The sequence below is a fragment of the Agrilus planipennis genome, unplaced genomic scaffold, assembly GCF_000699045.2.
Source record: "Agrilus planipennis isolate EAB-ADULT unplaced genomic scaffold, Apla_2.0 scaffold11, whole genome shotgun sequence".
Classification (NCBI taxonomy): Eukaryota; Metazoa; Arthropoda; class Insecta; order Coleoptera; family Buprestidae; genus Agrilus; species Agrilus planipennis.
In genome coordinates, this window is record NW_020440736.1 from 2,786,934 (window position 1) to 2,802,785 (window position 15,852).

Genomic DNA, 15,852 nt, shown 5'->3' on the forward strand with positions numbered 1-15,852 from the left:
CGTTGTTTTGGTAGAGGGAGAGGGTCTAAATATAAAACCATGGTAGACCATATGTGATAAGAGGGAGTCTGTCAACTGGTTCACCGAAGATTCTTGACGTCAACAGCTGGAAAAGTCAACATCTACATAGATTTGTAAAATTTATTTTCCACAGAATCAAATCCTTTTAGATATCAAAAGGTTTTATAGCATTAAATAAGGACATAACTAAGAGATTATTGAAAAGGGCAAAATATCATTAGAAACTTTGATGATTTCCAGTAAGTTGAAATACATCGTTTGCATTATGTACCTACTGTTCTGACCGTATACCGACCAAGCCGAAGTGAATTTAATAAAACAATATCATTAGAAGTGCTAAAAGTGAAGAGTGCGAAATCTCTAGTTAATTACTACTATGTATTGATCTCAAAGTCACATGTAATTCGTTGCCCTCACGATCTTGATAAGATCAACGCTTCTTTTTCGCTAAATGAGAATGTGTAGAAAACTCCTTCAGGATCTTCGTGACCTACGGTTCATCAACCAAATTGTGAAGTGAAATAATTTATTTTATTTTTTTTTATTATTTATTTATTTCGGTCCTTGACCAATTTAAACAATCAGGAGAAGATAAAAATCTGAATGGAGGAGACATAAACTTGATATCAACGCGGAATTGAAGAACTACTATCATATCCAGTGTACAGTACGGACTTGGCGCTATAATTGTTTCGGTCCTTGGTCCATTTAGACAATCAGGGGAAGATTAAAATCCGAATGGAGGAGACATGAACTTGATAACAACGTGGAATTGAAGAACTGCTATCATTTCCAGCATTTAGTCCAGACTTGGCGCTATTATTCATTTCGATCCTTGGCCCATTTAAACAATCAGGAGAAGATTAAAATCCGAATGGAGGAAACATAAACTTGATATCAACGCGGAATTGAAGAAATGCTGTCACATCCAGGGTACAGTCCGGACATGGCGCTATAATTGTTTCTGTCCTCGGTCCATTTAGACAATCAGGGAAAGATTAAAATCCGAATGGAGGAGACATGAACTTGATATCAACGTGGAATTGAAGAACTGCTGTCATATCCAGCATTTAGTCCGGACTTGGCGCTATTATTCATTTCGATCCTTGGCCCATTTAAACAATCAGGGGAAGATTAAAATCCAAATGGAGGAGAGATAAACTTGATATCAACGCGAAATTGAAGAATCAGCGGAGCGAAGAGTTAAGATCCTGAAACACGATGACCTATTTAACTTTGGATATTAGACAAATACTTATGTGAACTGATACATTAAGATTAACATATAAATTTAATATTGCAAATCTTTTGACTCAATCTAAATTAATAAATCTCTGAAGCTTGTAAAAGTGGAGTTCAACTTGGGGTTTATGTTTCCCCTTTTTTGGCAACCAATAGCTAGAATCAAAGACCAAATCTTTATTTATCTAATAGTTCGTGCTAATCCACCACATCGCGCTCTGTTCTCTCACGTACGTAACAATTCCAAGCGCATAGTGACCCATATCAGGTGCATGGAGAAAATTGACAGGAGATGCCTTCGACAAGAATTTATCTCCATCCGCGCCACATTCTTCTTTCGGGAAATGCACAAAGGAGCTATTTCTATTCTCCCGCTGTCCTTTTATCGGTTTTCCTACTGTGTTCGCAACTTGGTGCATCGTAAATATCTCTTCCCCTCTCTCTCTCTCTCTCTCTCTCTCTTTGCAGCGTTTTACCAAACGACGTGTCACTCGAATGCTTTATACTGCTACGTCTCTTTGTGTGTTGCATCTATATGTCTATGTCCATGTACGTACATACACACATCTCTAACGAATACGAGGATAATAAATATTTACGATTCATCGTGCCACTCGTGTAAGGTTATTAGATTTTATACTAGAATTTCAGTTGCTTCAATATTTGTTATCGCGAAGGTACGAAAGAATACTTTTACCGTTTACTGATACCGTGCAATTGCATTATTTATTTATTTATTAGCGTTCTAAAGCCCAACGGTGGAAGGCAATTATTAGAGCCGTGGTTTAGGTGGAGTCGTTACACCTAGACTGTGTAATCTTTGACTTAAAACCTATAAAACTACTATATTGTAATGTTCGTGGGTTTAACAAAAGTAACTTTTAAGACTGCTAACGACAGAACTATTCATTTACACTAATCATTAAGGAACTTAAAACACTATTAAATTATTACTAAACTTAGGTGATGAATTATTCTATTTATTTACACTACTGTTGATATATCACTATTCACTGCGCTATTTATTTCACTAGTATCACTGTCAATTTATTTCTCGATTCACTTCTGCAACGCTCAATTTATTTCTACTACACTCGGCGATCGTCTCTTCCTTTAAATATTTTTTTGTTTTCTTTCGGGAGCCTTCTCGAAACATCCGGATAAATTCTTTTTTCTTTGAACTGTTTAACTGCATTCCCAGAACGCAGGTACGACACACACATTTACAAAGAAGCCTTTCACAAACACGTGTGCTCGATCGCACACAAACACACTCGTGCTCGCTACAGTATACCATTAAATAATACAGCAATAAATCAAATCGTGCTAAAACACTGCGGAGAGCGCAATGCGAAAGGGGTGTAAAAATCAGTATAATTATATTATATGGATGTTTTACGTATAATACGTTGATCTATGAAGCTTCAGCAAATAGTAATTTACACGCCACCAAGTGGGTGGCTTGTGAGTAACTTATGGTTTTATTCAAATTGTTATCAGTATAAAGCGGCAAAAACTTAATGATTAGTCTGATATTATTTATTTATTTATTACTGTCTATTACTTCATGAGTGCACTGTAGACAAAAATGAAATTTATAAAATACGAGAACACAAGAAACAAATACAAATAAGGAATCAAGTCTTTGAGATCCAACGTGTACAAAGAGTTATTTTTAAATTTTCATTAATTATTTTTTCTACAGTGCAAATAGTAACAATAATTATAATAATTTCTATTAGAGCTAATAATTAAAGGGCACATCCACCATTTTTGTTAAACATCAAGCATTAACGATTTGGAAAGACTTTGGAAGCAAATATCTGACTTAAGAAATAAAAAAAAAATGTCGAAAAGTAGAAGCTAACTCAGTGAATTTATTAAAACCAAAAAGTCNACTCGGTAAAATGTAGGTCTACCTCTGCTCCTTTTTCCTCCTGTACTGCGTTTGAAATGTCTCTACTCGTTCTTCATATCTCAGAAGGTTCGCTATATCAAGTTTCATTCTTTCCTCATTGATTAAACTTTTCTAACCATAGTATTTTCATCATCTGCCTGTAATTCCACACCTCAAACTTTTCTTTTTCACGATTCGCATCCATACGAAGTCATGCTTCAAACGTACGCCATTAAAATATTGATGAGTAAGTTACAGTGGTTTAAATATTGCATAATTGTCTTCTACGTTGGGATTATTCCATAGTACGATGATTGGGTTTAGTTAGTGCGCTGACAGTGATAAAAAACCCTACCTGTGGTAGGTCCGCCGTAATTTTAAAAATACTGCAGGACCTATAGATACCCCGCTACAATTTGCAGTGATTTTGTATTATTATTAACTTCCTGTATCCAAATTTAACTACCTTATCCACATTTTATTCTCTCCTCTTTTAGTACATGTTCCAACATCCTCTGTATTCTCCTGTCTTCCATAATCATCTTCTCTTTTATAACTTTTTCCAACTCCCTCTTTGCCTCATTCTCCCTCAACTTTATTGCAAGGATTATCAAGTTCAGTTTTTTCCTTCTCTTCTTTTCTAGTTCCATCTCTAATCTCCTTATTCTTTTTCTTGTGGTCCTTTGCTTGGTTTTGTATTTGCATCTCTATCTCCAGCTCCTCTATTACCAATCCCTTCAGTTCATTTTTTAAGCATTCCTTACCGCTTTATTCATTATATTTGTCCAGTCTTTCCTCCAGTTCCTGTTCCTTTCCACTAGTCTCTTTCTCCAGTTCTCTCACATTTTCCTTTCCATACTTTTATTTTCTTCCCGAATAGTTTCTGCTCCAATTTTCGCTCGCTGTTGATTAAGTATATACAATAATCTTTATCTAAAGTACCACAAAAAGTCTTAAGTATGTTATATGTGTGTCGTGGAAAAACTCCAACGATTTAAATCACTCGCAATTACTCCCAAACGCATAGGATACTGCCAGTTATACTTTATAATAAATAAAAATAATCAAACGGCTTTAAAAATTAACTTTTGGGTGAAACCTAAATTACCGATCAATACAATTTGAGGTTAAGTTATTTTTAATCACACCTTCCAGCAATGGCAGTGTTATTTGTTTTAAGCAATTTATAGTATATTTTAGTTGAGTATGTGATTATTCGATCACCTGCTTGATGTTGTGGTATATAGTGGAGGCCCAAATTGATGAATTTTTTTTGTTGCAGGTTAATAATGGGTTTAAGAGCTATGCGTCACGTGGTCCGAATCATATCAAAAAGGTAGGTGCACTAACAATCCATAATTACTTGGAAAATTTGTAGGTTAGTTTATTTAATCTTTTAAGTTACACTAAATAAATAACTTATGGATTTCGCAGTTGAAACATTGCAAAATGTCTTTTACAACATAAAAGAAAAGCTCACAGATTTTTTTACCTACTTTATGGGAACCTTTAACAATTTAACGAGTTTTTGAGTAATAATTAATAATGGATTTTGATATTATCAAGGATTCTGAAGCAACCTTTTCTCCAAAAACATCTACCGTTAGTACAGAGAGTGCAAAATTTCGACATTTAGAAATCGATTCAATAAATTGAAAAACTTGATTTACTGGTAAAAGCATTTTAATAACTTGTATAATAATATAAGTAGTACAAATTTGAGAGACCACTGGAACCCTGGAAGTAGTTATAATAATGGTCACGAGATCGCGTAGCGCCATGAACCATTTACCAGTACACGACGTAATGCTTTTTAATGCTGTCGATTGCTCCATTCAAGATGAATCTAAGTAAAGAAATAATTGCCGTAGCTTGACTGATAAATCGAAAAAGAAAAAAACAAAGATCTACCATATAGGTGCACCATATCGTTAAAGGAAGGTACTTTTGTTGTTTTATCATTAAATTAACGGTTCTACAGTACTAGGCTCCCATAAAGTAATGACATGCAATAGGACAAGACTAAACGGTACGCGACTAACCATCAGTTCTCATGTGACGTTACACACTATAAATTACGACTTTGCCCGCGCTAACAATACGCTAATACACGGTCCCAATGCTGCCCAACGTAGCGAATCATATTGACTGACGTTACACACTTGATGTGAAATTACTCATTTGAACATCTGGTTCCTGCTTATATCACAGTATAAAAATCTGTACAGCAGGTTCACTTCCCAGTCACGCCTATGCATCCTTTTCCTGCCGACACTTTACCACTTCATCAACGAGTTCCCTGCTAAGCATGAGCTTCGTTGTACAGAGTGTCATGGAGAAGCCACAGTACAAATACATTTTGTATCTAAACAGTTCAGTAAAGCTACGTCCTCGTAAACGGTAGTTCAGCCCACACGAAGTTAATTTATAATGGTCTGCAAAAACCGTGGGTATTTTAGGCAGATCAAAGGATTGTACCTACTGTATAGATCTTTATACTGTGCTTATACATCCTGATGATACATCGTAATCATACGCTCCATGTGAAACGGGAATTAGAGTTACTAAATACTAAGTACGATACATTTTGTGGTTGGTGCTGGTACCGCATATATTTTCGTATTTTCGGATTTCTCTATGACATACAATCATAGGAATGGATTGTGTTGGCGTTAAGAATATTTATTAATATTGCAGTCCGATGAGCGATTTTGTTAAGCGTTTCATTTAAGAAAGTAACAGGGTTATCTCGTAAAATATATCGATAAGCTTTGGTAAACATAACGTTATATTAAATTCAAACCAGGGCAACCTAACCTAACCTTTAAGATGTGCGCAACATTAAAAAGAAAAAAATGAAATACGCGCCTCATGAAAATTAGGTTATGGATAGTTTAAGTTGCCTCGATTCTCTCTAATGATAAGTATAATTAAATTAAATCGATTGTAAACGGTAGTCACAACAATGGTTGATTCGACATCATCGAAGTTACACGGGTGTGTTTTACATAACCGCATTATGCCATGGTGTGGTTTAAATACAAAATGGCGCTCGAGGACAGAGGGGTGCTGGGCTACAGATATAACCGTGCCGGAGTCGTTGACGATAAAGGGCCCCAGATAAACAAATAAAAAATAAATTGAAAAGTAACATTTGTTTTAAAATTGCTTAAGTATAGTAATAAATTTGGAGGGTCCACATGAGAATCGCAGTAACAGTTAGCTATTGGTATGTTTACCAGATGGCAGACCAATCGAATCTACCTCATCAGCTCTTTCACTTCCTCTCTCTCTGGAAGTAAGAGGGGGAGAGATGTCCACTAACGTATTCAATGTTAAACCAGCGTTTTTAGATGTAGGGAAATTTTCCTATAGACCTAGGGAATTAAGATCCAACTTAGGAAAAGGGGGAATTTTTATTTAATCTATAGTATAATTTAATTTTTGTACCAAATAAATGAAATTTGTTGGTTATCATTTGTTTGGAGACACGATTTAAATTATTGCCTGAAAGTGTAGATACTTAACTTTTATGCGACCGTCAAAATGAAACTGTGACTGCAACTTCTATGTTATAGACATTATTTCTTACCTAAAAATCTTTAAAACCTAATAAATTTCATTTTACGATTAGTATCCCTAAATCACAGAACCGGCATTGGTACTGGTAAACGCTGTGTAAAATATATAGAACGAGTTTTAAGGTTATTTGCAATTAACTTTACTCTCATCAAAACTACGTATTTCATGAATTGCCAGATCGTAATCAAATGCATCATTGTAATTTAAATATATTTAACTAAGGGGCTTAAACAAATTTAATATAGTAAAGAGATTAGAATTGAATTGAAATGAATTCGATTATGGTATTTCACGTAGTGGCGAGCTACGCCTGGATACATAGTGATCCGTAAAATGTAGCATTGTACTACAGAGATGGCGTTTACCGCGCCATTTTTAGGATTTCATAAAACGCGCTGTTAAGAGAGCAGGTAAAAGTTGGTCTGTGTTCTCTTGAAACTGTCCTGATCCTGATCCTACAAGATCGAAATCGCGATCCGCGTCTGGCAGTTTCGACGGAATACTGATCACTTCGAATTTCTTTATTCGATTATATTAACGAGCCTATCACGTAGTAGTGAGTTACGCCTGTACATATAGTGATCCGTAAAATGTAGCATTGTACTACAGATGGCGTTTACCGCGTCATTTGTAGGATTTCATAAAATTTAATATCTTCACTATTATACCAAATGAAGCACAGATACAATAAAAAAAAAGGAAATGAGTTACATTAGCGTTGCTACTAGATGGCACTAGTGGCAACATTAAAAATATAAGTGGAAAAAATGGTTTAATCGATTTTATGTTTTCCTAGTTTGAATATATATTGATTTCAATGTTTTTGACTTACTTGTGTGGTTTTTGTTATTTTCGGTTTTACAAGGAACTAAGCAATTATTCGTCGTTATTGTACCTACTTAATCAACGAATACGTCACTGAAGTGATTGAGAGTCCTTTATGAGAGGTAAATTAAGCTTTTAGGAGAGATCTCCTCGAGACCACTTACCTAACGCCCTTAAATGCTGTTATGCATTGATTTAACCCCCAAGCGTTACACAGCCACTAATTACCAAACAGTTGGCTGAATTTAGTTAAATTTATTGGGGTTTTTTAATAGCTTTAGTAAATGCTATATAGAAAACTAAATCTCTTTCTCGATACGTCATCTGCTCACGAAACTCTAAAACAGAAGGTAGATTATATTGATAAAATAACTGGATTCAGTTTTTGACCAAGTTTTAGTACATAAGCATTTTGCATGCATGGTAAAGACGGGGAGTTATCTTGGCAAATTGCCATAGCTTACTTGATGAAATGAGAAACGCTTGCACTGGATAATTGATGAAGAGATGCTCCCCCGATAGCATCAAAATGTATCAATTAGTTTGCAAATATTGACATATGTACCTACGTATCCGGGTACGGGTTGTGCTCGGTTAGTGATATCCATCTTCTACACAGAACGGTAGAACTTTGAAATTTGCATGCTACATACATACACTACTTGTCCAATTAACAATTATATAATGAAGGTGTAGAAATTTAGTAGGTAGCACTACGTTATATTTAATTCATTTTGATAAGGTCCTCAAACTAACAGTTGCAACGAAACACCTTTCATGTGATTGTTATTAAAATAGAGTTATTTTGCTTTTGAAATACGATGTGACTCGCTTGTATTAGCGTATGATGAAAGTATCGTAGATAGAAAAAGTTAGGTTAGGTAAAGCGATTATTTTGAGAAATCCACTGGATTCACCGTTCATTTTAATACTTAAGTACTACAGCAATCCCGCATTATCGGTACATAGATTTTGATGAGTGCTTTGAATTTAATAATTTAAAGTGGTAGACTTAAATGGTAAGTAGTAATTAGGTAGAAATTGGTAATTGGCTTCTGAACACTATTATACCTTTTTCGACACGTTCTTACTTTAAATGTACGGCCATTTAAACTTTCCGGATTCATTAGTCGTTCTATAATTCTACTAGACGAAATATATTATAGAACCATCAACCAAACTTGATATTGCTAACAAACCCGAATACCACAAATCTCCATATTGATTCCGATCATGAGGTATTCTCCACAAGGCTGATTATCCTTTGAGCCCAATAGTGAGCCCCCCGGATCACCAATATACTACTTGGCGAAACACTTGGCATCGTTGCTCCAGTCCCATGTCGAGTTACATCAAGGACTCCGCCGACTTCGTACGCAAGGTGCAAGGCATTAACATTGAATCAGGGGACATCCTCGTGAAGTTCGACGCCGTCTCGCTATTCAATAAAGTCCTGTTGAAAGGGTGCCTTGACCTGGTGACCAGGATCTTCCTTGCCGATATCTACAGGCCCTTTGAGGTTTGTCTCAGTGGAAGCTTTTTCGTGTAGAGGAGTGACTTCGACGAGCAGGTAGATGGTGTGGCAATGAGAAGCCCAACAAACTTGGTCATAGCCAAGCTTTTCAAGGAGCACTTTGAGAAGGAGGCCTTCAAGCCAACTGTTTGGTTCAAATACGTTAATGAGACCTTCATGATTTGAAGACACAAGATGGAAAAGCTGAACCACTTCCTCCGACACTTGAACAGACAACACCAATCATTCAGAGTTAGACGTATGACATCATCAAAATTAAGACTGAACGAACTGGAAAATCTACAGTCAGAACTCGAACACTTACAGACCATCTTCGAGGTGAATGGCTACAAAAAGAGGGAGATCGGGGGATCAATTCGCTTGAACAAATTAAATACACCAGAGATCACTGAACGGCGCGCTACTTCTGTAGCATATCTGCCGTATATTCCAAAAATCACGGACTGAATTGAAATAATCCTGAAGAGACACGACATCAGAACCATCTTCAAACCTACGAAAAAAATCCAACAGACCAGCAGATCAGCTAAGGACAAAAGGGATCCACTTTTAAACTCATTGGTCTACCACATACCTTGTTCTCGCGGGAAAGTCTATATAAAAACCAGCAAGAGTTCGATGGGAATGAGACTAAAGGAGCACAAAGCAAGTCGCCGGTAAGGTACTCTAATAAGTCTACGGTGGCCGAACAAACACTGGGCAACAGCGACCATAAGATGCTCTGCGAGAACTACCAATTGCTAACATTGATCAACGGCTATCACAGCAGGGTGGTCAAAGAGGCCATCAAGATCCAAAAATATCCGGAAATCTTAAACATGAAGGAGGAGACTCTCAGGCTGAACCATATTTGGAACCCCGATCCTGAACGGTATCGATCGGCATACAATGGTTAACTGAAGCGGAACAAGCATAAACACAGCATGGCAAGGGATGTCGCCAATCTACACCCAGCATCGTATACAGAAGGACCTCTGAAGAAACTGGCCACTCGTGCTAGCAAAACGTTAGGAAGGAACTCCAACTGACGACGGTCATCAACATCATTTAACAGTGTAAGAGACAGGTTGCTACAACTGTTTATTGATCGTAGCACTGAGTTCGAAAGTGTCAGAAATCTATTGTCCCATAAAACTATAGTAGTGGATGATTAGAACAAAGTGGTCGTGTTTACTGTATAACTTAATGGTTATCTATAACAATCACTAGAATATATGCAACCAACTATGCACCCGAGTATAAACAATTAGACCCGTTCACCTTTCTACAATTCAGCAACATTTCTATCTTTTCTTTTTAACATTTCAATCGTAAGCTACCTTCAGGATGTTGTCTGACAGTCATCCTGTTTCTATATATTACTTTTTAGGTGCTATATAAAAAGAAAATAATGCAGGATCTAATATCAGTATATCGTTATATGCAGTCGAATTTCGATAACTCGAACTGCGATGTGACACAAAAATTTCGAGTTATCAAATAATACTTCTTTTATTAGTATCTATTTCTTTGTGAATGAACATTTATGTATTTATTTCAGTAAAAATTGGTTAAATGTTACATAAGTGCCTTAATATCTATGCTTTTCAAAGGAATAACAAAAATTATGAAACAGTAGTATCAACATATTTTTACATACATATTAAGTATGTTCATATGTATGTACTACAAGTTGTATATTAACTGGCTTTTAAATAGAAACGCAAGACACTCAACGAATTTTAAAATTTTTGACTAACAGTCAATGTTTTTAAAGTACGTTTGATGACATATTAACACACGCAAAAATGTAATGTTAATGTAATATATAAATGAAATAGGCACAGTANTTAAATAGTGAGATTTAGCTTGTCATGACAAAGAAAACAGTGTTGATAGTTTTGAGAGTTATGAAAGCTCCCGAACTCTTACCCTTCCTCTAACGAATAAACGACAACATTTTACATCCTTAGTTAACCATTAGTGAACAGTAATCTAATCTAGGTCTGCTTCTACTCTTCATTTCTTCTTCTTCTATTTCTGCTTCTAATATGCCTAACTAGCCCTTCATGAACGAAATGTCATACAAACTTACCCTATTTCTTATTGACTTCTATAGCGTCCTGTTCTCCTACTTATTTTTAACCTTCTCTATCCACGGTATCTTTATTATTCGCCTGTAACACCACATTTTGAACGCTTCTTCTTTTCCGCCTCGTCCACCATCCACGTTTTGCATATAACCGTGCCCCAGACATCGGCATACTTTTTACAATCTTCTAATTTCTAGATTATCCATACAGAAGTGACTTTTTTTGAAGTGAAACTTCTTTAGGCACGGTAGGGTAAGTTCGTTTCATGCGAGTTGCTATGTAACGAAATCATGCAACGGATGTCCCCCCTCTATTCGGCCACGTAGTCGAGTTCGTAGTGGGGATCGCTTGAGCCGTGAGCGCGCTTGAATGCAACGTTCGTTACCGATTTTCCGAAAGGACGGAAGAAGCCGTTTTTTATTTCTGATTATGAGTAGTATGTAATAGAAGTTTTTATGACTCTAACATTAATTATTTCAAAATTCTAATTGCACATCGTTATTTTTCAACTTGGAGAAATCCTTACTGCTTGTTGGTCGTAACATCGAGTTTAAAAATTCAAAAGTGCTCGTAATCTATGATCCCGTAAAATTCTGTGGTAGTGGATGATAAAAACAAACTGGCCGCTTATTGATAATACAGCTTAACCTGCATCCACCGTCAGCTAGATCGGCATTTACCCCAATGTACAGCATAAATTGTGATTTGCGTTTCGATGTGCGGCAGGATTAAATTTCATGTGTGTGGAACATAATGAGTCGAAACCTATTATACAAGTACATATACTTTATGCGCACATTTGTGTACACTCGTACGCGTGTGTGTCTGTTCAATAGGTACGTTGGTGTTTAGCCGAATGATTGCTAAACTGTCCCATACGTCGCAATCGCGTTTAATCGTAATGGAATCTATTATTTGCCGAATGAAAGACGTGTGCAGAATGTGTAGATATCAGAAATTTTGAATGAATATTCGAATATCACGTGATGTGTTATTTAACCAGAGGGAACCAACACGTTACAATTAATTTATTACATTACATCAATATTGTGGAGATGTGGAGCATACTGTAGTGTACAATGTCCCAGTGGTATTGCTGTAAAATTATTGAACAACTAGTATAACCAGGCCAACTTTAGACGGAAGGTACGATTGTCGACGGCATAGCACATATTTTAACCATGATGTTCTTCCATTTAGTCCCAATCACTACCATGTCCTATGTTCTATGACCCTAGGACTGAATTTTCATAACTAGAGTTAAGATTTTTATGCGCAAGAAATGTATGTGTATGTATGCTCGTAAATATATCGCGTTTTTCCCAGAAGCATGTCAAATATATGTTTCGTTTATCATACATAGATTTTTATGAACTTTATTTCCAATGAATTTTACTTACTGGAAAACAAAGAAAGAGTAGACATCAGCATAGTCGTCAGTCTTAAGAGTGGTTGGATACGCACCTTCTGGTGCTGAACAAAGCAAAGCCTAGATCAAATCTGTCCCAATCTTGGTCTTGCTCATTCGGTCTTGGTCCTGGTCTTTCCATTTACCAGTCATCATCATCATCGTCATCATAAGGTCGTCAGTCCTAAGACTTGCTGGACACGTACCTCCACTCTTGCTTCTGCCTCTAATAGGTCTCTGATTAGACCTTCATGCCTGAGAAGGTGTCCTACCAACCTATCTCGCCTATTTTGTATTGACTTCCATAGAGTCCTCTGTTCTCCTATTCTTTCCAATACCTCCCCGTTTATAACCTTTTCTACCCACGTTATCCTCATCATCCGACTATAACACCACATTTCGAACGCTTCTAACCTTTTCTTTTCCGCCGCGACCACTGTACATGTTTCATACCTGTACAGCACCCCGCTCTAAACATACACCTTTAACAACCTATTTCGAATTTCTAAGTTAACCATTCGCGAGCATAGAAGTGACTTCTTTTTATTAAAGGCGACACGACCCTGCGCTATCCTCTGCTTTATATCCCTACTACTCCTTCCATCCTGACTTATCTGACTTCCTAGGTATCTAAAATCACACACTTCTTCTAATTTTTCGTCTCCTATTTTTATAATCGCTCTTTCCCTACTTTTTCTTCCCTTGCATACCAGTATTTTAGTTTTAATTTTATTTATTTTCATCAGTACTGATCTGTCAGTGCCGCTTCCATTTTATTTAAAGCTATCTCTAGGTCCTCCTTGCTAGATGCTAATACTGCTATATCATCTGCAAATCTAAGCATCTAATCTTTTGCCCTTGCACATCTATCCCTACAGTTGTACTGTCTTTAATGATGTTGATGGCGTCTTCGATGTATAGATTAAAAAGTAGCGGTGACAGTGTGCATCCCTGCCTGACTCCCTTCCTAATATTTACTTCTCTACGTTGCATCCCCAGCTCTATAACTGCCTGTTGCTCTTTATACAAACTAAGTATCACTCTTCTATCTTTGTAATTCATCCCTACATTTTTAAGTATATTTAACATCTTGTCCCATTTAACATTGTCAACGGCTTTCTCTAAATCTACAAATCCTATGTACGCAGTCTTTCCTTTTTCTATCGTTTTCTCTATTGCTACCCTTAATGCTAGAATGGCCTCCCGCGTTCCTCTATTTCTTCTAAACCTAAATTGATCTTCCCCTAATAGTTCTTCCGCCCTTTTTTCCATCCTCCTCTGTACAATTCTAGTTAAGATTTTTGACGCATGGGAAGTTAAGCTAATTGTTCGAAATTTCTCGCACCTATCCGCGCCCCTCTTCTTAGGTAATGTTAGTACTACGTTCCGTTTATAATCCTCTGGAATCCATTTACCAGTAATATAACAATTTTCTTAAATAGTGAGATTTAGCTTGTCATGACAAAGAAAACAGTGTTGATAGTTTTGAGAGTTATGAAAGCTCCCGAACTCTTACCCTTCCTCTAACGAATAAACGACAACATTTTACATCCTTAGTTAACCATTAGTGAACAGTAATCTAATCTAGGTCTGCTTCTACTCTTCATTTCTTCTTCTTCTATTTCTGCTTCTAATATGCCTAACTAGCCCTTCATGAACGAAATGTCATACAAACTTACCCTATTTCTTATTGACTTCTATAGCGTCCTGTTCTCCTACTTATTTTTAACCTTCTCTATCCACGGTATCTTTATTATTCGCCTGTAACACCACATTTTGAACGCTTCTTCTTTTCCGCCTCGTCCACCATCCACGTTTTGCATATAACCGTGCCCCAGACATCGGCATACTTTTTACAATCTTCTAATTTCTAGATTATCCATACAGAAGTGACTTTTTTTGAAGTGAAACTTCTTTTGGCACGGTAGGGTAAGTTCGTTTCATGCGAGTTGCTATGTAACGAAATCATGCAACGGATGTCCCCCCCTCTATTCGGCCACGTAGTCGAGTTCGTAGTGGGGATCGCTTGAGCCGTGAGCGCGCTTGAATGCAACGTTCGTTACATGCAACTCCGGCATGTATAGTGTAAAATTGAAATTCATAGTGTACAAATAATACCATTAAACCAATTCCTTAACCCCTATCCCGGTATGTTTGTGTTTTTGATGAAGTTTCACTTCAGTAGTGTGTTGTATAATTACACGTTGTATTTTTTTTTGTTAAAAGCCATTCGACCCTGCGCTATTCTTTCTTTTATATCTCTATCGCTCTTCTATTTTAAATCAGCGACTTATATTTTTGTTTTACTTTTTTTTTGTATATTCATACCATACTGTCTTGTCAAATCCGCTTCCATTTTCACTTTATCTTTACTACTCATGAAGCATTTCCTAACTTAACAAAGAATGTGTTCAAAACACAGCAAATGACTGCAGTTTATTGCGGACTACGCCAATTCTGATTGTCGTAACTATAGTTAGATTTTTCGTAAATGGACCAAAGGGCAATAAACCAATAATCGACCGCGGATATCAAGCACGTTAAACTATAATGTATATATCTAAAAATTTCCAGGGAAATTTCTCTTGTCAACTTATCACTGGAAAAAATCTCATTTAAAGGAATCTCACTTCAGGATTACCATAAAAACCATAAAACATCTAACTAATTGTTTACACGAATTATTTTAGGTGTCTAACAATTTCTATAGAATGTTCTTTTTCAATTACAAAGGCTATTATTTCCACATAAAAAAGTCATTACATAATTAATTTTTTATCATTTTCTCCATTATTATTTATCTGATCATATTTACGACAATTATATATTTTCGAAACTAAAACGAGATAGGTAATCTCAAATATCCGAAAAAAAAAATAGGATGTTTCCTTTAAAGAAAATCATTTTTCGAGCAGCCCCTGTATACTAACTAACAGGTTATTGAAAATTCTAATTGCATATTTGAGATCACCACCAAAAGAATAACACGAACCATTAGTTCGAATTTTCAAAATACCAATACTTATGATGATAAAGAAGGGTATCGATTCATCGATCGATAGATGATTCATCCTGTACATACTTTAACTATGGTAATCTTAGTTTTAAAGTAAATGTAAAACTTATAATTACAAAATATTATTTGATAAGATTGGAACTTTATTAAAGGTAATACAGAAAGTGCAGTTTTTCTATTATTGTTATCTTTATATCAATTTTATTTATAAAATTTACAACATAATAAACAGTACGCTCACTAACATTGTTTATA

General features: G+C 36.0%; 1 long non-coding RNA gene across 1 annotated transcript in view; it reads left to right on the forward strand.

Moving 5' to 3' along the window:
• The first annotated feature begins 4,439 nt into the window (after positions 1-4,439).
• LOC112906139 overlaps positions 4,440-15,852 on the forward strand; it is a 42,976-nt gene continuing 31,563 nt past the window's right edge. The window contains exon 1 of the long non-coding RNA XR_003232192.1: positions 4,440-4,496. This is a non-coding gene — a long non-coding RNA (uncharacterized LOC112906139). The remainder of the gene's footprint in view (positions 4,497-15,852) is intronic.